Raw genomic sequence first — 23,125 nt, 5'->3', positions numbered from 1 at the left:
GCCTGGACTAGAGTTTTGCAGGTAGAATCCGGAAGCAAGGGGAAAACTCGGCGGAGCAGGCCTATTACATGAAAGCCGGAGCCAGCTGTTTTGGCAACATGTTCCTTCAGGCTGAGGTCATGGTCTAAGCGGATACCCAGATTTTTAACTGTGAGCTTAGGAGAGGGATGGGGGCCCATGTCAATTGGCCACCAGTCAGGAGTCCATAGGAGGGGGGCCTCTCCAAAGAGCATGATTTTGGTCTTTCCTACATTACACTGGAGGAAGTTATTCCTCATCCAGTGCGATATGGCCCTCATCCCATTAGAGAAGGCCAATTACACCGCAGATGAGAGTTTGTTAAATGGAAATAGAAGCTGAGTATCGTCGGCATATGATATGGGGAGAAACCCATATGTCCTCAGGAGGTTGGCCAAGAGAGCAATATAGATGTAAATAATGTTGGGCTCAGACATGAGCCCTGAGGTACTCCCTTGGACAATTCCATTGAAGCCGACCAATACGAGCCCAGATTGACAATCTGAGAGCGATCCAACAGGAAACTCTTCATCCATGGTAAGGCTGAATCTCTTAACCCAACTTTCTCCAGTCGTCTGAGCAAAATACCATGGGAAACTGTGTCGAACGCCGTGGATCGGTTCAACAGCACCTGAATCATAGAATGGCCCTTAAGTGGTACAACATGCTTGCTGTACCACATGAATATTTCTTTGCAGTCCCCATTGGTAGGGTCTCAGCTCACAAGGTGTGCTGCACCACCTTAACCACCTTTTTGGATTCACTGGATAGAATGGTGAATAATCCAGTGATATACTCTGCTTCTTTGTATCATACTATAGGGGTATACCCAAATTTATTTATTTATTTATTTATTTGCTTGTTAAGCGCAACTGCCACCCCAAGGGTATCCTGGCGCTGAGACTGCGTCTATCCTGCAGGTAAGCTACCATTACATTGCTCTAGGGAACAAGAAAGTCTTGAGATCCTTTTTTAAAGGAATGAAATCTTGTCTACACCTCAGCGCCAGCGGGAGGGTGTTCCAGAGAGTGGCGGCCGTAAAACCAAAAGCACGGCCACCCATCCTCACTCTATTGATCCTGGGGACAGTCGCCAGGAACGCAGAGGAGGATCTTAGGGGTCTGGCAGCGCAGTACCAGGAGAAAAGATTTTGGAGCGGTACCGGCCCCTGTCCGTGCAAAGCCTTAAAGACGAGACAGAGCGACTTGAAGCAAATTCTCTCTTGGATGGGTAACCAATGAAGGTCTGCTAATGCACTAGAGGAAGAGGCAGATCGAGGAGGGGATAGTGCCAATTTAGCCGCCATATTCTGGATCCTCTGCAGCTTTAGAATCAGAGTTTTTGGGGCTCCCAGAAGTAGTGCATTGCAGTAGTCTAATCGACTAAGAATAGAACTGCGCACTACCTCTGCCCTTGCCTCCTTAGGCAGAAGCGGTAAGATCTTACGAAGGGCACGGAGTAAGCCCATACAACCCACTATAGTTCTATTCACCGAGGCATCAAGCTGCAGATTGGGTTCAAACAGAACACCCAAATTACGGGCCGACTCAGCAGCCTCTACCGTACCTGGAATAGATGTAGGCCAAAAATCGTCCGGAAGCGGACGAGGGGTACGGTCTAGGGAGCAATGGAGAACCTCCGTTTTGGCTCCATTGAATTGGAGCGAGTTGGCTCACTATAGTTGGGTAACAATAAACAAAGCTGAAAGATTGGTATACTGTGGGAACAAATTATCTGAAATACATTTTAATACGGTGAATACTCAAATTAGTCACCATTAGATGCATCTATTTATCACCAATAATGGTGTATTCATTAAATTAAGAAGAAGCTCAATAACTCATATTCTCAGTACTCATACCTGGGATCCACATACAAATTGACACCTAATCTTATATATATATATATATTCACTGAAAAAACCATAGGTTATAGACCATATATAGTTAGGAATTAGCATTTAAAAAACCTTATTTTACTCACACAAAACCATTGAAATTCCATATATAGTTAGTTGCACTAACTATATATCGCGCACCCGCAATCCACTGCTGATCATGTCACATATTACATCATTCATGACATGGTCAGTGACATCACTGATGACATCACTGATGACATCTCAAATGACATCACTGATGACATCACTGATGACTACATCCAGTGACTGTATAATTCTGTAAAGTTAAAATATGTCTTACATATTGAAGAATGAGTGGATGTATAAGTGTCTTGATGAAGGATTTAGTAGGGGCATGGCTGACTGTATGAGTGACTGATTAAATGTGTCTCACTGAGTGCATGGGTTAGTGACTAAACTGTCTTAATTTGTGCATCATTATGTCTGTTGTTCTGTAAACTGCTGCATGTGTTGATCATTAGCTATATGATTAACTGTATGGGTTATTGATTGGTTGCCCAAGCATTTGTATGGGAGACTGAGTGTGTGTCTGGGTGGCTGGGAGGTGTATGACTCTCTGCATAGATGTGTGAGCAGTTGATTGACTAGATGTATGGGTTCAAAAGTGCATGGGAAACAGCTGTATGGGCGGTTGACTGTGTGCATGAGTGTATTGGTGAGTGAATGGATATCTCAGTGCTACATGTCAAAGTAAGTACATATGTAAAACACAGTACATGTGAGAGTTGACATATATAAATAACTGTGCATAAGAGCCAGTGAATGTGTGAGTGGCTGTATGGATCATTGTGAACTTGTATCCAGGATTGTATAAGTGAGTAAATATGTTTTAGTATATGTTTGAATAAGTAAGGTGTGTATAACTGTATAGTTGAGGAAATGGAGGTGTGATTGATTCTTTGCATGACTGACTAAGTGTCTGAGTAACTCCATGGATGAGTGACAGTCTATGAGTGTCTGTTTACACTGAGTGTATCTAAGGTTATATTAGAGTCTGAAGAGGTTCATCGTATTATCACATGAATGATGTCATCAGTGATGTGATCAGTAATGTCAAATGAGATGTCATCAGTGATGTCATTTGAGATGTCATCAGTGATGTCATCAGTGATGTCATTTGAGATGTCATCAGTGATGTCATCAGTGATGTCATTTGAGATGTCATCAGTGATGTCATCAGTGATGTCACTGACCATGTCATGAATGATGTAATATGTGACATGATCAGCAGTGGATTGCGGGTGCGCGATATATAGTTAGTGCAACTAACTATATATGGAATTTCAATGGTTTTGTGTGAGTAAAATAAGGTTTTTTAAATGCTAATTCCTAACTATATATGGTCTATAACCTATGGTTTTTTCAGTGAATTTTCAAGGTTTTGTAAATGCTAATTCCTAACTATATATGGTCTATAACCTATGGTTTTTTCAGTGAATTTCATTGGTTTTTTAACAGCTAATATCTGTAGCTGTAAAATGTATTCTTCTTTAAATCCAAAAATATATTTTATATGTTTATTAATAACTTTTTTTTAAAATATTTTTTTTTCTTCGTTCCTGCTTCGCGAATCGGGAAGCTTCCCGTTAGCTGACCTTGATGCCGCGAAATAGACCGCGAGCCGGTAAACGTTTCTTTACCGCAACTGCCGCGTTAGAAAACAACATCGTGACGCCTCCCGTCCGCATGACGTTTCGCGTTGTCGCGTGATACGTCATATGACGTGCTACGTTAGCGAACTCGTACGCTTACCGAGTCGCAAAGCACAGGTTTCTGGAAGCAAACCGGGAGGCCCTGCAAAGCGCGTAACATACACACAGCAGGTCATGTGACTTGGTAATAACACTTTTCATTGGTTCATTTCACTTTCGGTTTCCTAATGATGTAAGACTAGGTCATATGATCTAAAATGAACACTTTTCATTGGTTGAGAACTATTTTTTTTCCCAAATGGTGAAAATCCCTCCTTCTTTCCTCACTCTGACTTTCATCATTGTGAGAGAAAGACCCTTTGTTACCAGTGAGCAATGGCTTCTTTACTAGCTTCAGCTGGGGCTTCCCCACCACCTCCACCACATCCAAGGAAGAGTGGACCACCTGCTAAAGTTATAATTCAGCAAGAAGAGGAAGAAGAGGAACAGGACGACCTAGATAATCTCCCTATTATGGCCAGAAGATCTGTTGTACCGGAAGTAACGGGACCAGAGGGCAGGGAGATGGTGCCAAATATACAAACGAGATTTCGTGAAGTAAAACAAGTCTGCGTACATTGCAGTGCATTCATTTGCTACGGAGAAAGTAGCATCACTCTGATCAACAGAGCTATTGACAATCATGCTCATGTTTGTCCGAAACTCCCCAAACAATAAATTCTTTTTTTTTGTTTTCTTGCTCCTGTTGAGCCCTTTACAATGAATCGTTTTCGTTGCCCCCTCCGAAAAAAAAACAAAAAAAATATAAAACTGTTCAGAAAAATTCAAAAAAAGTAAAAAAATGTTCAGAAAAATAATAAAAAAAATATAAAACAACAAAAACAATTTAAAAAAAAGTTCTTTTCAGAACTACCTCCCCGTTATTAAAAAATGGGTACAATATTTGCAACTGTGCCAACCTCTATTTCTCTTAGTTCGCTTCCCAGTTCGCTTCCCGGTACGCGAACCGGAAGCGAACCAAAATTATTTTTTTTTAAAAAGAACAGTAAGTATAAGGGAAGGAAACAGACACTTATGTTAAAAGAAAGACAGCTATAAGGGAGTAAACTAGAGATACTATTACCCGTAATCCACTGCTGATGATGTCACATATTACATCATTCATGACTTGCTCAGTGACATCATCAGCAGAGGATTGCGGGTAACAGTATCCCTAGTTTATTCCCTATAGCTGTGTTTCTTTTAACATAACTGTCTGTTTCCTTCCCTTATACTTACTGTTCTTTTTAAAAAAATTTTTTTAGATCAGTCAGAAACAGTGAAAGTAATGAAATATAAAAGACTACGTAGAATATGAGCACTGTATGCAACAACTTTGACACTTACAGAAGCCTCACCTTCTCCATGCCTCCTACACAGTTCTACATGTACATCATAAATGCAAACAGAACAGAATTAATTATACATGTTAAATGGTTTATTTTTGCTGTTCTCAGAATGTATCAAATTTCACTAAAACAGTGACTTGAAGGTATTCATCATATAACAGCGGGGAAAAAAAAACACAATCAAAATGATTGTGTTTAAAAAACCCATACTACATTAGAAATCAGAATTCAGAACTCCTTAAAGTTAACTTACTTTCCATGACGGCCAAGGATGTCCTATGAACAGCTTACACTCTGTTGTGCTGTTATTACTTTCAACCCGCCACTTTCTGAAAGAAAACCTCCATCGTTTTCAAAAACATGTTACATACAATAAATGACTTCTTGCTCTCTACCACAAGATTCCACAAGGCCAAATCTTGTCAGAGCCATGTATAACTCTTGGATTTCTTGTTAGCCAATCCCGTCTTTTCGCATTTCCGCAACTTTCAGAATTAAAATGTTGAAGATCATTTACACAATCCTGGACTAGTAATATCTTCCCCTTCTTGCTCAATCATGTTCTACATTTCCTATCACACTGATACTGCTTACTATGAAGCAGACTTACATTACCTTTATGACTAGTACAATTATTTAATTCTCTACATCACTTTTAATCACAAAGCAATGTAAAACAGTAGACAGCATTGCAGACTTACATTCCCTCTACTCCATGTTTTGATTCGCTGCTTCAATTAGCTTATAAAAAGAAATAGTTTTTCTGAACTCATTCAAAGTGCACGTATTTCTCAATAACGTCCAGTGTTATGGTAAAAAGTTATGTCTCTGTACTACACTTATCTTCAAGGCCAAATAGTGTAGGAGCCATGAGAACTTCTTGAAATTCCTCAGAGCACATCCCGAGATTCTTTCCCTAAAATTTTGGTTTTAAAAACACCAGGTAAGAGTTTTTAAGGTCATATGGCAATTTTTTTTTGAAAATTAAAACAGAATCATTGCAGAATGACCAGCCATTTCTACACTTTAAATAAGCTGTATAATGTCCTGATGTTATTGAAGAACCATCATGATATATAATTGCTACAGTTACAAAAGTCCTTCCTGATATTGACAACTGTGAAGCCACAAAATTTTTAATTAAAGTTGTCAATTTTGTTCCATCAGGCCTACATCGTTGGAACATTAAAATGACATACTGGCCATATGTTCGTATAAATAATGTGGACATCATTTCAGATTTACATTGCCTACACTCCATATTGTGATCAGCTGCTTCTACTAGCTTATTAAAAGAGACTGATTTACTGTCTGGCAAAGTTAAATATATAAATCTTTCTGAGTCTACACTAGTACTACTTGATACCCTACAGTTCTCGCAGTCATGCTGCCATTGATAAGAAAGCCCAAACAGATGATCTACATCTACACCTTGAGCATACAATACATCAAGCATATACATTAAAAACTCCTGACAATCTTGCTGACTATTTTGAGAGAATTGTGTTTGGCCTGAACATCTGTCTAACAGATTTCGAATTTCAGACACACTTTCTATGTTTGTTCTATCAGTGCTACATTTCTCTAACACAGAATTTAACAAACTGCAAAATCTTTGATCAGAATTGACCACAATCTCTTCTTTTACATTTTGTAGAGAAAACAAAACATTAACCACTACATTAGCATAGCAGTTGACACCAGAACTGTTTTCAAATTGAAAACCAACAACATCTTCAACAGAATCCTTTTTGTTTCTGCTTATAATTTCAGGTTCATCGACTTTTCGTCTTTTTGCTACAACCTCCCCAGTATTGGTCACATTTCTTCGTTTCCGGCCTACCACACGTTTCTCAAACAAAGGATACTGAGGCAAATGTGGCGCATACTCTCTTCTCAACCTATTGTATTCCTTAACACAATCTAGATCCGCACAAATGTTTGTGACATCACACTCAATCAAGTACAATCCCGATAAAGTCCTAACTCGTGACAATGCCACATATGCCATACCCTCCTTGAACACAGAACTGCCAATATTCACCAATGCACAGTCTACACTTAAACCTTGCGATTTATGGATTGTCACCGCATATGCCAAGCAAACCGGAAACTGCTTACGACGAACATATAAGTCTTTTACAAGCAAAAATCTAGCAGAACAACGAGCAATTAGCTGTACTTCCTCAATGCCATCAAATTTAATTTTTAAAAATTCAATTCCATCTCTATTTCTGTATTTCACAAAATCAACAACATTACCCATTGATCCATTTACCAGACCTCTTTCAACATGTAAATTCCTTCTTAAAATTATACGGCAGTTCAAGCACACATTCAGAGTCTTTTCAAAACCCGCAGTTTTAGATATACTCTTCTCTAATGAATCCAATTTTGTTTTCAGATTCTCAGACAAAATAATTGTTGATCCCATATGCTCTACTCTGTCAATAGCTTCCAATTTCACAATCTCTTGCTTTTCTAAATGCAACATTTTGTTGTTGAATTTGGCACATTCTGCAAGAGTTGGCATCAAACATATTCCAGATTTTTTCTCAGTAACTTTCTGAAAAATATTCTCAGGCACAACATCTTCGTCTGGATATAAATTTGTCAGTAATCGTGCATGTAAAGCTTCTTTCCCATGCTCGGTCACTTTTCCAATTCTAACATCTTGTAGAATAGTCTTGTAAACTTCATCCTTTGCCTGACGCATATTTTCATGCAGTTCAGCATAATTGAAGTTTAACCATATATTGACGTTGCCAATACTCCCTAAGCACTTCCTGGTATCTTCATGCGTGAGCATTTTGAACACAGGTTGCCCTTTCACTGGTGTCAGCTGCAGAAGATCTCCGAAAACAATGATGTGTTTGCCACCAAATAACACATCATACTCTGTTTTGAGAACTTCTTGCATTCTCAAATGCACAAAGGCAAGCATGACATTGGAAACCATGCTTACTTCGTCAATGATAAGAAGTTTCATTTTCCTCAAGACTCTTGAAACTTCAAAACAAGCATCTCCAGATAGCTTGTGATATTCTAATTTGTTGTCATGCTCCACTGGCAGCATCAGTAAACGATGTAAAGTAATCCCTTTAATGTTATGTGCTGCCAGTCCAGTTGGAGCGGTGAAAACACAAGACAGCGATGACTCTGTCCTTTCCTGCAAATAACATGAAATTGCTTTAATAAGGAAACTTTTTCCAGTTCCCGCTTCTCCACTCACGTACAGTCGGACAGGCTTCAACGACGTACATGAGCACTCTTTCTTGTCATGACTTAATCCATGATCAATTTGCATGGTAAGTTCGTCATATATTTTCCTCTGCTCAACGTTGAGTTGTCTTTCCAACTCTTCTAAGTTAACCACATCCTCCTGAGCATGTGCCATGGCTCTTTCCACTTCATTCATAGCAGTGGCAGCTTCATTTTCGATAAGAGGTCCTCCTAGTGGATCCTGACTCAATGAAGCAGAACTCTGACTGTCCTGAGAACTGTCTCTGGCAATCTCGGCTGCAATCGTTGCTTCCTGCTCAATTTCCACATTTAACATTTCTACATATTTGGGAAAAGCAGGACATTCTATGGTCTCCTTGGCAGCATTGAATGAGTCTTCGTAACAAAGGAAATCTCCAAGCAGTTCCTCTTCTGCACGCCAAGGCTTAAAAAGTTGCAAAAGTGCTAAATAGAAAAACTCATTTTTTTCAGGAGATTCGCCACTCAATTTTCGATGGTTTATCAAGTGGCATTTTCTTTGCTTGACCAGACATCCCTCACTTCCTATTACAGCATACACTCCTTTCTCAGTATCTTCTTTGATGTTCCTCTTGAATATGTAATTTTGCAGAACCTCATACAGACAAACATTCTCGAGGTGACTGCTTCGATTTGGATAATATGTATCCAACATGTTGCTCTTCAAAATGTCGGTACTATTTGGCTCCTTTTCCGCCAAATACTCAATTTCCCGCACAGGTTTCAGAACTCGATTACGCGTTGCAGCAAGACCAACACTCGCCCAAACGATACTCCTGGACTTGGCATAGAGACTTGCTGAAGACAACCGGTCAGAACATTCGTAAGCTCCGATTTCTCGATGCGACAACATCTTCAGACTGAAACTGTACAACTTCTTGCTGAGGCTCTTTTCATGGGAAATGTCCTCCCACATATCCTTCAATTCTGTCTTCTCTTTTTTGGTGATGTAAGATGTCACATACCGAGCCACAGCCATACAGTTATCAGCCACAAACTGTATATCCATGTTAGCATTCCACATGGACAAAATCACCGGGTTATAGTCGTTGATGTACTTAGACTCTTCGTTCCTCTTCAAATTGTATGTGTTTTTAGGTGATTTCTTCATCACATTATGTCGCAGCGAAGACATCAAACTGTTCACTCTTCCTTTAGAAATCACCGATCGTGGAAAGCCGAAACGACATTTGGTGTAGAACTTGTCTTTGTTCCGGAATTTACGACGACAGTACTTTCCACATCGATGGCTTTGGAAACGTAGAACTTTTTCTCTTAGACTTTTTTTCTCCTTTGCGTTTGGAACAGCACACGTAGAATACTGTTCTATGAAACTCATCACTGAGTCGTCTGCATCCGTTCCAAATTTAGGTGCATCCTTGATCCACAGCAACATATGTATATGAGGAGCACCTCTTGCTTGGTACTCCTTCCTCCAGAAGAAATCCAACACCTCTCCAAGAGGTGGATTCTTCTTATTCATGATGAAAGACATCATACCTTCAAATCTATGATTGAAGTACCTACATACATTGACTGGATCCAAAGAGCACAGTTCTCCGGGTGTCTTGAATTCGATGTTTTCTACGTTAGCATTTGCCTCTCGTAGAAATTCAAGTAAGTCTTCCCAGCCATACTCAGCACAGCTCAAAGTGAGGAACCATGTGGGAGTTCCTAAGTTCCTCAGCATACATTTTAAATCACCATGACGACGGTACCAGTACTCATTAGTACCACGCTGACACGCCATGAGATTAATCAGGTGAGAATCCAAAATACTGTCTTGGACATTGACTTTATCCATAAAGTCACTTGCCGAGATGTTTTGCATGTGTATACCACTTTTCAAGATGTGGTTCACTGCATATGACAGTCCAGACAGATCGCTTTCAAACAGGAGATGAAACAAATAAGTAATGCATTGTCGAAACCTAGGATCTCCTGCATACAATCGCAAAGTCCGGTATTCAGAAGCAGGAATTTGATGAGGTCGCTCATCATATCTTCCTCCTTGACCTGTTGGAAAAAGCTGTGGGAAACACCGAGCTTCCAAACTTTCCTCCCAAACACTAATGGGACTCCCTTTCGCTTGTTTCATTTGAAACAACTCAATAGCATTCCCCATGACTTCCTTGGAATGCAAAGGATGAACACTATAATGTTCATATATTTCTTCACTAGTACAGGGTTCTACTTTCTCAATTTGACCAGCACACAAATCGCTATCCTCTTCCTCACTTACTTCCTCTTCTGCAACATATACATTTTTATAGTATTTATTATATTTTTTCAAATACAATGTTGCCCTTTTGACTTTCCTAACATCTACTAAATCTTGCCATATTTTCTTATTCTTTGTCGGAACCCCATTAACTAAGATAACAAGAGGTTCCTCTTCCACTTTTTCTACTCCAATTGTGTTAATGTTTTTCTTAAAATCTAGAGGCAAATAAACAACTCTTCCCTTTAATCCTCTCTGTAAATCTGATGGAGGCAATTTCCCTGTCTTTGGCTCCATTCTTACAATAGCCTGAAAGGGATGGATACTTTGAATCAAAATAGATTCATAAGTATTTAAATCCTTCAATTCAGAAGGAATCTCAACCAATTCCAGATTATTATGAACTGCTCTAGCAGGCATCTGGTTTTGATTTAATTTGTTACAACAATAAGTACACACACGTTGATCCAATCCCAAATCAAAACAATTTTCTACCATCAAGTATGTTGTAAAATCCTTCCATTCACTATTATTTTCCCTTTCACTTTTTCCATATAAATCCACTAACTTAGTCTGATTCTTATAATAAGTGCGTCGACAACACACACAAGTGAAATTTGGCCTCTCACTTGATTTCACCTCAAACGTCGCAATTTCCCTCTGGAAATTATCTGTACTGGAAACCTGTACACTATCTTCCACATTACTCTCTTCTTCTTGGTCAATTTCAACATTCTCCTCTTTACTTCCAAAGTAACAAAACTCAATTTCTTCACATATATTCTTCACATCTATTTCAGAACCATGCAAAAGAGCAGCGCATAATTGTTTAAGCATAATTGCTGGACTCTTAACAAAATACAACATTCTAACTAATTTCCTCACTTTATTATGATGCACTGCTAGCATCCTGAAATGATGAAAAACACTCTGACATACTCTCCTGGAAAGACAAGCCAGTGAATGACCATGCAAACCTATCACTTCTCTCACTCTGCAAGTATCTAATTCTTGCAACAACTTCATTTTCTGCTTCAAACTTTTCTTACTAAATGACCGTATAAAATCACAAAGCAAATTGATGGAATCCTGTCGTACACTGCAAATACTACTACACTTCCAGGTGTACACAGGACCCATAGGACGTCTCCCTAAAACCTCATTACCTAACACCTCTTCTATCTCTGTTCTCACAAGTTTTTCTTTTTCAACTGGACAACCATCTTTCACTTCATAAGCTCGACCACTGGTGTCAACTGCATGCACCAAATCATTATCCTGGAAATAACTCTCCTCATTAAAAAATGCCTCAGAGCTTGAACTATGCATCCATTCTCCAGAAAAAACTTCACAAAAATTACTACGATTAACTATTCTCTTCCATCTACTATTTCTTTTGAAATCATAAATTACCTTGTTTAGCTTCCTAATTCTATTGATTGTCAAAATAAATAACTTACGTTTAATTTCAAATGCCTGATCAATAACTTTCTCAACTATTTTTTTTCTCTTATAAAAAACCACTTTCTGCTGACCTTTCTTAATATTTTTTAACAAATTCCCAATTATCCTGTTGCGGAACATTCGTTTACGAATATCCCTAAACTGTTGTTTCCTTCTACTTTCATGCATAGAGTTATCTCTTACTCTAGCAGTAACATTTCTCATTGGCCTTTCCTTACCATTTGAATTCTTTCTCCTTTTCTGGACTGAAACATTTTCTGTAGTAATATTTTTTTTACTACACATATTTCTTATGACTGTTTTTCGACTCTTACCCGGTGCTTTCTTGGTGACTTGACAAATCTTTTTGTTAGAGGACTGCTGCATTATTCCATGGTCCTGCTGTCTTTGACGTTTTGCAGCCTTTCTTACTCTTTCTTTGCTAGGCATCCTAAAATCTTGAAATAATCTGCAGTTGAATCTGTGGTAAAATATAATAAAAAATGTTATTAACCACTATTACCCAACAGTAAATTAATAACAGTCATCAAAAACTTAACACACTACTTAATTATATAATATACTGAAGCCTATCTCCAATTTTTCACTGAACAGGACTCATCTCTTCTTAACCTTGGATAAACCTCACCTACTCTGTGTCCCCTGCACATAATTAAATGTAAAGGGGCAGATTTATATTAACTAGCACATCCCCAGGGATGCACCAGTTAACGTGCACCGCTGCTCTGCCACCCACGGTGTGCCGCATTTACAATCAGATAGGACAAAGCTACATCAAAACCCTGCGCCTGCTTGAAGCAGGCATAGATCTTGACGCAGGTAGGCTGAAAGCTAAAGCAACAACTAAGTGTCGTGTGCAGAAGTTACAAAAAAGGAAAAATGGCGTTTAAACCAGTAATGAGACCATGCTAACGTAATACAGAGTAAAAATATCCAGGATCTACATCAGTTTGGGGTTCACGAACCTGGCAGGTACAAGGCACTGAGGCTTTCCACCGTGCATGTCTCATCCCAAAACATATGTGGTTTGTGAATGAAACAATTTCCCAGACCAAATGCTTTGGATTGGCTACTTCTAAAAAATTAAACACCCCTACTATCCCGGAGTTAGAGGAATATGATGGTTGGAGTAATTTTACTCGTTGTCTATTAAAGATTTACAGGCCCTACTCCGTAACTCTTCCTTTAACATTTCCAGTATAAATCCAAAAGGTTGACTGCTTTGGCAACGTGCCTTATCCACGGTTTAATAACGCTGCCTTTTGCTTTATATAAGTTTTCAAATTGTATGAAATATATACCAATAGGTCGTTATTAACCTTTAGGTAGTGGTTTTCTTCATGAAGTCTGGTCGCTTCCATACACATACAGATTTTCAAAGATGATCAAGAACTTTATCTGAATGGAGAGGAATGCACTGAGACGCCAGATCATTCACTAATGTGTAGGCACATACAGTTACACGGTTCATGCAACAAACACCGACCAAATATGGCTTGCGTGTTGCAAGGCACACCAGTTCCTGCTATCATCCCCACGTTCAAGTTCTTGGAAAATGATAGTTATTTGATGCTCAATAATGAAGATTGTTCTGGGTTAATTAAAAGTATTCATTTTATCGTAACAGTAAATGAACGGGTTATTTGCTGCAGAAATGTTCTATTTCCTCCCACACATGAACATAGGGAGTTTTCAATCTGGCCACAAATACCAACCTTGGCAGCACATTTCAACGGCATGGCAAGAATAAGAGCTATTTTGTCTCAGAGAGAGGTGGCCTTGAGTTCGGCCCGTGAAACTTTCGTGCTTCACACAGCGAACACCCGTACAGAGGTGCAGACCCTTTTAAATACAGATTCGCCTTTCCATTTCAGCAAGATGGTTCGGACTATCTCTAACGCGTCCTCCACAAAGGGCCTGGCGCACTTTTTTAAAATTGTTACCAGTGGTCTCGTGACTTCATTTGAGAAAATCTTTGGAGTCATCCCTGCTTTCTTACATTCTATTTTTTCCACTCTGCTTCGTGGATTCCCATTTTTACTTGCATTACCAGCGGACGCTCTTGTGCTTTTTTACATTTTTAATTATGGATGTCCCTCCTGTGCAAGCTCCCGCCCTGCAGCTGCTGACACTGTTCCGCAATCGCATGCTAGAATATTATGGCACAATGCCGTTGGCGATATTAAGCACGGCATATGGATTATCTTTTCTATGCTGATGTGATTCCTTCAAATCTAAGACACTAAAGTATCGGCACGCCCTAAACCAACACAAAGAGACCTTCTTAGCAAATAATATAATATGTGTATTAGGGAGGGTGAGATATAAGCAGCCGCGGGCCGTGGAGGGAGTTACGGTGAGGCAGGGAGGCGGGGAGGGGGAGAAGCAGGGTGGAGCCCTCTCTACCTTGCCCCTCCCCCTCCCCGCCTCCCTGCCCCACCGTAACTCCCTCCACGGCCCGCGGCTGCTTATAAGTGTTGCTAACTCTTATTCATTTACAGCATGTTAACATACTGTCACCATTCGCTTTTTATGTACTAGTAACTATGCTGGTAATTTTGCTACTGATAATATGTGTACTTGTATAATCTAAGATACTACGCCTGAGAAGACGGCATTAGTAAATAAACATTTCAAATACACATGTGTTCTTCTTAACTCCATGTTCTCGTTTCTAAGAAATATATAACGACCGACTGTTCATGAGTTCCACGTATCCTGAGGTACTATAAGTTCATATTCTGGATTGTCTAAACATTGAGAGTTTGTTATATCCAATGTGACACTGTACCTAGCTTGCTAAGGGGTTTTGATTACTAAGGTGAGTTTTGGGACACCCTAATTCGCCGAGGTTCCAATCCTCTGTCCACAGTTCTGTGTCAGAACAGAAACCCTGCGACAGGGGCACCCCTCAACCTTACTGGAGCTTCATCACACTTGCGATACAACTCCAGCAATGCGCCAACTAGCAATTACCTCATCGCAAATTACTAATTTTTCCGACGGTGCAGGGGTGTCTCAAGAACACCCTGCTGCACCCCTGAAAAAGAAATTTGGGGTCATATGGCGCACATAAATTTTGAAAACATTCCTTTACCTCAAAAACGATTTCCAACTCATAATTTGAAAACACTGCACATGGGGAAATGACTTAAAATGTCCTTAAGACACATAAAAGCATTTTTTGATTGCCTTTGCAGCATGTTTCAATCACCTTTAACATGCCTATGTAACGGAAACATTCAAAATCTAAATTTGCCATGCACAGGTGGGAGCATATTTACAAGCAATTTGCTCCACAGACAAACTTCTTACATTGAAATGGGTAAAATAACATCAGAGACTCTCAATTACCTTATAAAGAAGCAGACACCATTATGTCCTTCTCATCAATATTAAAACCATTGCTTTTTCTCAAAAACGATTTACAAGTCATAATTTGAAAACACTCCACAGCTCCTATGCACATAAAAGCCCTGTCAGTACTAATACTTCACATTTTCTCCAATTACAATTTCTCAAAGAAACAAAATCTATTTGTGAAACACTTGAGACAAAGCAACATTTGAAAAACACAACTTTCTTCATAATTTTCTCCTTAAAGCACACTATTTTCTATCTAAATTAAAGAAATCTTTTCTCACCTTAGCAAATACTTTGAGTTTCAAAACAGTCTCAGAAACACACCAATTTGTCTTCAGCAGAGCAAAAGGTATGCACTCCAGAGTCTGCAGCTATCAAAAGCACAGAAATGCTGTAATTCCTCACACATATCTCTCATGTCACCCAATCAAAACTCTTCCCTCACTTTTTTTCAAAGCAAAACCCTTCCCCCCTCTGCCCCCTCTCTGCTTTTTCTGCATAGCAACCACCTCTTGCAAGACCTCTCACACAACAATGTTGCTATTGAACTCTGAACTCTCAGTGCACCTGCATATCCAGAGCATTCTTTCATTTAATGATTTTTTCTTCGCCACTCAAAATACATCTTTCAACGAACTCATCCATGCACACTAACTTTCTGTTTTCAGCAATCAAAATCCACCAATCACTCTTACTGCTTCATTAACACAGAAACTCCTCAGTTTTTTTCATTTTACACTCTCATTTTTTCAACTGCCATTTCATTGCCACACTTCATCTGACTGCAGCAGAACCTTCTCTCACCATGTTTTCTGTCTGGATTGTTGGACATAGTTACATATATTGGGCTCAAAGGTACGCTGAAAACAGGAATTTACCTAACCTCAATTTACAAGATGTGGAAATTAAGTGGTTTGGCCACAGAGGATTAAAATGTCACCAATTGATACCATTGGTGAAAACCTTTATGCATTTGCCAAAACCTGACCTGTTAATTGTGCACTGTGGAGGTAATGATTTGGGCACTTTGACTGGGGTAGGTCTGGAAATGCTTTTAAAGGACACCTTTGAGCAATTGATGGCACTTTTTCCTCAGACTGCCTTGGTATATTCAAATATATGCCAAAGACAGAAATGGAGGTGGTCGAACCATTTTTGTCCACAAATTGAGAAGTCGAGGAAGCATGTAAACAAATCTGTTTCAGCTTACATGAGAGACCATGGAATGGGCTCCCTGTACAACAATAACTTGCGTTACTACATGCAAGATATCTACAGAGGAGATGGAGTTCACTTCTCAGATGAGGGCAACAGAGTTTTCACTCTGAATTTAAGAATGTGCATTGGTACCTACTTATAAGTACCTAAATGTACCATAAACCCAAAAGCTCTTCTCAGAGCTACCCTACATCTGATCACTCACAATTATTATTTTACTCTAACTTTTTTCACTAATTTTCAAGAAAGTACGCTCCCCAGAACGCTTCCCGGTTCGCGAACCGGGCGCACTCCACGCAAAAAAACTAAAAAAACGGTATATTTTTTTTTGCCCTGCGAGACCCCTTCAAAGCCTCCACATCAAACCTAGGGGGTCAGGGACGATCTACTATGCCCCCTTATGGTCATTTGCCCCTTCGCTTTGGCCTCCTTTTGTCTCTCGATCCTACCGAGAGACAAGATGGCGGCCGCTACGGACTGTTTGGAATGTTTACAGACGCCGAAGAACCAATCAGCTTCGCAAAGCTCCGTAACGCAAAAAGTACGCAAAGCGGAGCGCTGTTACAGATATATATTTTTTTTTGAACGTTAATTTCTCAAAATCCACTGGAGCACATATATTGAGACCTAGCAAAGGCACATCGGGCTACCAGTCCCTACAATTTTGCCAAGTTTCGTGCAAATCCATTCAGCCGTTCGATTATTATTATTTTATTTTTGTTTGCCCCGCGGGGCCCTTTTAAAACCTCCACATCAAACCTAGGGGGTCAGCGAGGATCTACTATTCCCGCTTATGGTCATTTGCCCCTTCGCTTTCGCCTCCTCTTGTCTCTCGATCCTACCGAGAGACAAGATGGCGGCCGCTACGGACTGTTTGGAATGTTGACAGATGCCGGAGAACCAATCAGCTTCGCTTCACAAAGCTCCGTTGCGCGAAAAGTACGCTTCCTGGGACGCTGCCAGGTCCGCTGTTACAGATATATATCTTTTTTTAAACGTTAATTTCTCAAAATCCACTGGAGCACATATATTGAGACCTACAAAAGGCACATCGGGCTACCAGTCCCTTCAATTTTGCCAAGTTTCGTGCAAATCCATTCAGCCGTTCGGGCTAAAAGTGAGGCCAACCGCCCTATGGAAATTAACATGGGAAAAACGTGTTTTGGGACCCCCCTTTTTTCTCGGCCCCCCCTTGACGAACCCCCCCCAAATTTCCAGGGGCTGCTCAGAAACAAAATGTGCCATGTTCCTGAAAATTTCAGCCAATTCCGTCCACAAACGCCAAAGTTATTAGACATCGAATTTTCAAAAATCCCATAGAGAAAAAATCCTAACTATATATACATATATATATATTACCTACTGGCGGTCGCCAGTAGGTATATATAGTTAGGATTTTTTCTCTATGGGATTTTTGAAAATTCGATGTCTAATAACTTTGGCGTTTGTGGACGGAATTGGCTGAAATTTTCAGGAAAATGGAACATTTTGTTTCTGAGCAGCCCCTGGAAATTTGGGGGGGGTTCGTCAAGGGGTGGCCGAGAAAAAAGGGGGGTCCCAAAACGTGTTTTTCCCATGTTAATTTCCATAGGGCGGTTGGCCTCACTTTTAGGCCGAACGGCTGAATGGATTTGCACGAAACTTGGCAAAATTTTAGGGACTGTTAGCCCGATGTGCCTTTGCTAGGTCTCAATATATGTGCTCCAGTGGATTTTGAGAAATTAACGTTAAAAAAAATATATATCTGTAAGCGCGCTCCAGGCAGCGCTCCGGTTCGCGTACTTGACGCGTAACGGAACTTCGCGTAGCGAAGCTGATTGGCTCTCCGGTGTCTGTCAACATTCTAAACAGTCCGGAGCGCCCGCCATCTTGTCTCTCGGTAGGATCGAGAGACAAGAGGAGACCAAAACAAAGGGGGAAATGACCATAAGGGGGCATAGTAGATCCTCCCTGACCCCCTAGGTTTGATGTGGAGGCTTTAAAAGGGCCCCGCAGGGCAAAAAAAAAAATATATTTTTTTTTTTTTGCGTGGGGAGCGCCCGGTTCGCGAACCGGGAAGCGTCCTGGGGAGCGTACTATAAGGAAAAAAGAATGATAGACTTTTCAAATACTGTATGTTAATTGATTGTTGGTTTTGTTGATTATTTTTTAATTTCTTTAGTTTTTTAAGCAATTATTTATTATTGTGATTGTGTTTCAAAATTTAATAAACTTTCTAACATTTCACTGTCTGAAATGTCATTATTTTCATTGAACATAGTTTGTAATCTCTGAGGGTGTAAAATGTCCTCATTTTGAAGGAGGTCATCTACTGCTTGCACACATTGCAGTAGTCCTTGGTCCCAAGTTTCATCCATAAATTCTATATAATTTGGATCAATTATTTCTTGGCTGCTCTCTTGCAGGACAATTTGAAATGAAACTTTGTGTTCGCCTTCCATTTTGCCTGAAATTTGGATAAAAAAATATATATTAGTAGAGATAGGGCACTGTTGGGATTAATTTTAGATAGGCAGTTTTTATCAGTGAATTTATCTTTGGGCAGTGTATAGTATCAGAGTGGAAGTAGGAATATAAAAAAATGTATGTGATTTAACGTAAGTAAATTCATAATTATACAAGAGAAGCCTAACTCCATCCATACCTATAACAGAGAAGTCTATCTAAATCTATAACTACTACAGAGGGATAGTATATAACTATCAGAAAAAGTTTACCATATTAACTTATGGTGCACAATATACTTCAGTTTTAAAAATAACAACTTACCTTTACAAAGAAGTTGAAGTGATTAGTGAAAATCCAATTGAAATGTACAACATGAAGTAGTAGTCAAAATGGCTGTGTTTCCTTCTCTTCCTTTATATATATTCAGGTATATAACCAATCAAATGTCAGGTAATAAAAGTAGAAAATGAAAGTAACATTTTCATTGGTTGTCAATTCCAACACTTCAGATGTGTTTTGTGAAGTAATTTACCTCACGGTATTTAGAGAGGTCTACAGGCTAAATGGCTAAATGGAATTTCAATCAAATTTGTGAAAATGATAGGGATTGGTATGTAGTATGAGCTAATCTATATTTGGTGAGAGTGTCTCCAGTCGTTTTTCTGTAAATTACTTTCCCACCTTTTTTGAGGGTGCGCTTCCCAGGGAGCGACCCGGTACGCGAACTGGCGAGCGCCCCGGTACGCGAACCTGAAGCGTTACGGGAGTCCACCATTTTGTGTTTCGGTCGAATTAAGATACAAGATGGAGGGCAAATAATGTTCAGAATGGGTAGAAGGGGGCACGGTAGACTTATCTTGACCCCCTAGGTTTTCTGAGGGTGGCTGAGGAGGCTTATATGTGCGGAAAAAAAACATTTTTTTTAAAAATTTCGCGAGGTTAGCTTCTGGTTCGCGTACCGGGTAGCGCCCCGGGGAGCGTACTTTGTTGAAAATTAGTGAAAAAAGTTAGAGTAAATTAATAATTGTGAGTGATCAGATGTAGGGTAGCTCTGAGAAGAGCTTTTGGGTTTATGGTACATTTAGGTACTTATAAGTAGGTACCAATGCACAGTCTTAAATTCAGAATGAAAATTCTGTTGCCCTCATCTGAGAAGTGAACTCCATCTCCTCTGTAGATATCTTGCATGTAGTAACGCAAGTTATTGTTGTACATGGAGCCCATTCCATGGTCTCTCATGTAAGCTGAAACAGATTTGTTTACATGCTTCCTCGACTTCTCAATTTGTGGACAAAATTGGTTTGACCACCTCCATTTCTGTCTTTGGCATATATTTGAATATACCAAGGCAGTTTGAGGAAAAAGTGCCATCAATTGCTCAAAGGTGTCCTTTAAAAGCATTTCCAGACCTACCCCAGTCAAAGTGCCCAAATCATTACCTCCACAGTGCACAATTAACAGGTCAGGTTTTGGCAAATTTATAAAGGTTTTCACCAATGGTATCAATTGATGACATTTTAATCCTCTGTGGCCAAACCACTTAATTTCCACATCTTGTAAATTGAGGTTAGGTAAATTTCTGTTCTCAGCATACCTCTGAGCCCAATAGATGTAACTATGTCCAACAATCCAGACAGAAAACATGGTGAGAGAAGGTTCTGCTGCAGTCAGATGAAGTGTGGCAATGAAATGGCAGTTGAAAAAATAAGACTTTAAAATGAAAAAAAATGTGGAGTTTCTGTTTTAATGAAGCAGTAACAGTGATTGGTGGATTTTGATTGCTGAAAACAGAAAGTTAGGGTGCATGGATGAGTTCTTTGAAAGATGTATTTTGAATGGTCAATAAAAAATCATTAAATGAAAGAATGCACTGGATATGCAGGTGCACTGAGAGTTCAGAGTTCAATTGAAACATTGTTGTGTGAACTTGCAAACACCAGAGGTCTTCCAAGAGGTGGTTGCTATGCAAAAAAGACAGAGAGGGCAGAGGGGGGAAGGGTTTTGATTTGAAAAAAGTGAGGGAAGAGTTTTGATTGGGTGACATGAGAGATATGTGTGAAGAATTACAGCATTTCTGTTCTTTTTATGGCTGCAGACTCTGGAGTGCATACCTTTTGCTCTGCTGAAGACAAATTGGTGTGTTTCTGAGACTGTTTTGAAACTCATAAAGTATTTGCTAAGGTGAGAAAAGATGTATTTAATTTAGATAGAGAATAGTGTGCTTTAAGGAGAAAATTATGAAGAAAGTTGTGTTTTTAAAATGTTGCTTTGTCTCAAGTGTTTTACAAATAGATTTTGTTTCTTTGAGAAAATGTAATTGGAGAAAATGTGAAGTATTAGTACTGACAGGGTGTTTTTGTGCATAGGAGCTGTGGAGTGTTTTCAAATTATGACTTGAAAATCGTTTTTGAGGAAAAGGAATGGTTTTAAAATGTATGACAAGGACATAATGGTGTATGCTTCCTTATAAGGCATTTGAGTGTCTCTGATGTTATTTTTCCCATTTTAATGTAAGACCTTTCCACGTGGAGCAAATTCCTTGCAAATATGCTCCCACCTGTGCATGGCAAATTTAGATTTTGATTGTTTGAGTTACATAGCCATGTTAAAAGTGAACCAAACATGCTGCAAAGGCAATCAAAAAACGCTTTCATGTGTCTTAAGGAAATTTTAAGTCATTTCCCCATGTGCAGTGTTTTCAAATTATGACTTGAAAATCGTTTTTGAGGTAAAGGAATGGTTTTAAAATTTATGACAAGGACATAATGGTGTATGCTTCTTTGTAAGGCATTTGAGTGTCTCTGATGTTATTTTTCCCATTTTAAATTAAAAGACCTTTCTCCGTGGTGCAAATTCCTTGTAAATATGCTCCCACCTGTGCTTGGCAAATTTAGATTTTGATTGTTTGAGTTACATAGCCATGTTAAAAGTGACCCAAAAATGCTGCAAAGGCTTTAAAAAAACGCTTTCATGTGTCTTAAGGATATTTTAAGTCATTTCCCCATGTGCAGTGTTTTGAAATTATGACTTGAAAATCGTTTTTGAGGTAAAGGAATGCTTTTTAAATTTATGACAAGGACATAATGGTGTATGCTTCTTTATAAGGCATTTGAGTGTCTCTGATGTTATTTTTCCCATTTTAATGTAAGACCTTTCCCCGTGGTGCAAATTCCTTGTAAATATGCTCCCACCTGTGCATGGCAAATTTAGATTTTGATTGTTTGAGTTACATAGCCATGTTAAAAGTGAACCAAACATGCTGCAAAGGCAATCAAAAAACGCTTTCATGTGTCTTAAGGACATTTTAAGTCATTTCCCCATGTGCACTGTTTTCAAATTATGACTTGAAAATCGTTTTTGAGGTAAAGGAATGCTTTTACAATTTATGACAAGGACATAATGGTGTATGCTTCTTTATAAGGCATTTGAGTGTCTCTGATGTTATTTTTCCCATTTTAAATTAAAAGACCTTTCCCCGTGGTGCAAATTCCTTGTAAATATGCTCCCACCTGTGCTTGGCAAATTTAGATTTTGATTGTTTGAGTTACATAGCCATGATAAAAAGTGACCCAAAAATGCTGCAAAGCCGTTAAAAAAACACTTTCATCACCTGTGTTTCCTAAGTTTACGAATGACATTGTGCAGATGAAGTTTAGGTCTGTCCATGGACACAACAGAGGTCTGGCCTTTGTTCAAGAGTGAAGTGGACATCACTTACTTCATTGGTAGATCTTTACATGTATTATCTCCTCTGTATTCTTCAACAAGCGTAACTTTGATCTGCAACCCTGAGTAGGCCTCACCTTAAACAAACCTCTGGATAGGCCACACCTTATCGTCATCCTGAATTAATCATTTAAAATGCTAGGGACAGATTTATGATAGGTGTATGCCTCTTTTGCGCCACTGTGCGTCACTTTTGTGACGCAGTGGCGGTGCAAAAGATTTGCTATGTGGCGACAAAATTACAAATTGATGCATTTAGGCAGATGTGTCATGCTGTAAAAAAAACGTGCCACATGAAACCGATGCAGCAGTGATGCAAAAGATGCACCATGTTGCAAGACAGGCCTCACTTGGGGCCATATGTATCAAGCTAATTAGCATTCGCAAAGGCCGAAATTCTGCGAATTTCGGCCTTTGCGAATGCTAATTAGACAAATGGTATGTA

This window comes from Lissotriton helveticus, chromosome 11 (assembly GCF_964261635.1).
Source record: "Lissotriton helveticus chromosome 11, aLisHel1.1, whole genome shotgun sequence".
In the NCBI taxonomy this organism is placed as follows: domain Eukaryota; kingdom Metazoa; phylum Chordata; class Amphibia; order Caudata; family Salamandridae; genus Lissotriton; species Lissotriton helveticus.
Note: the sequence above shows the minus strand (reverse complement) of the source record.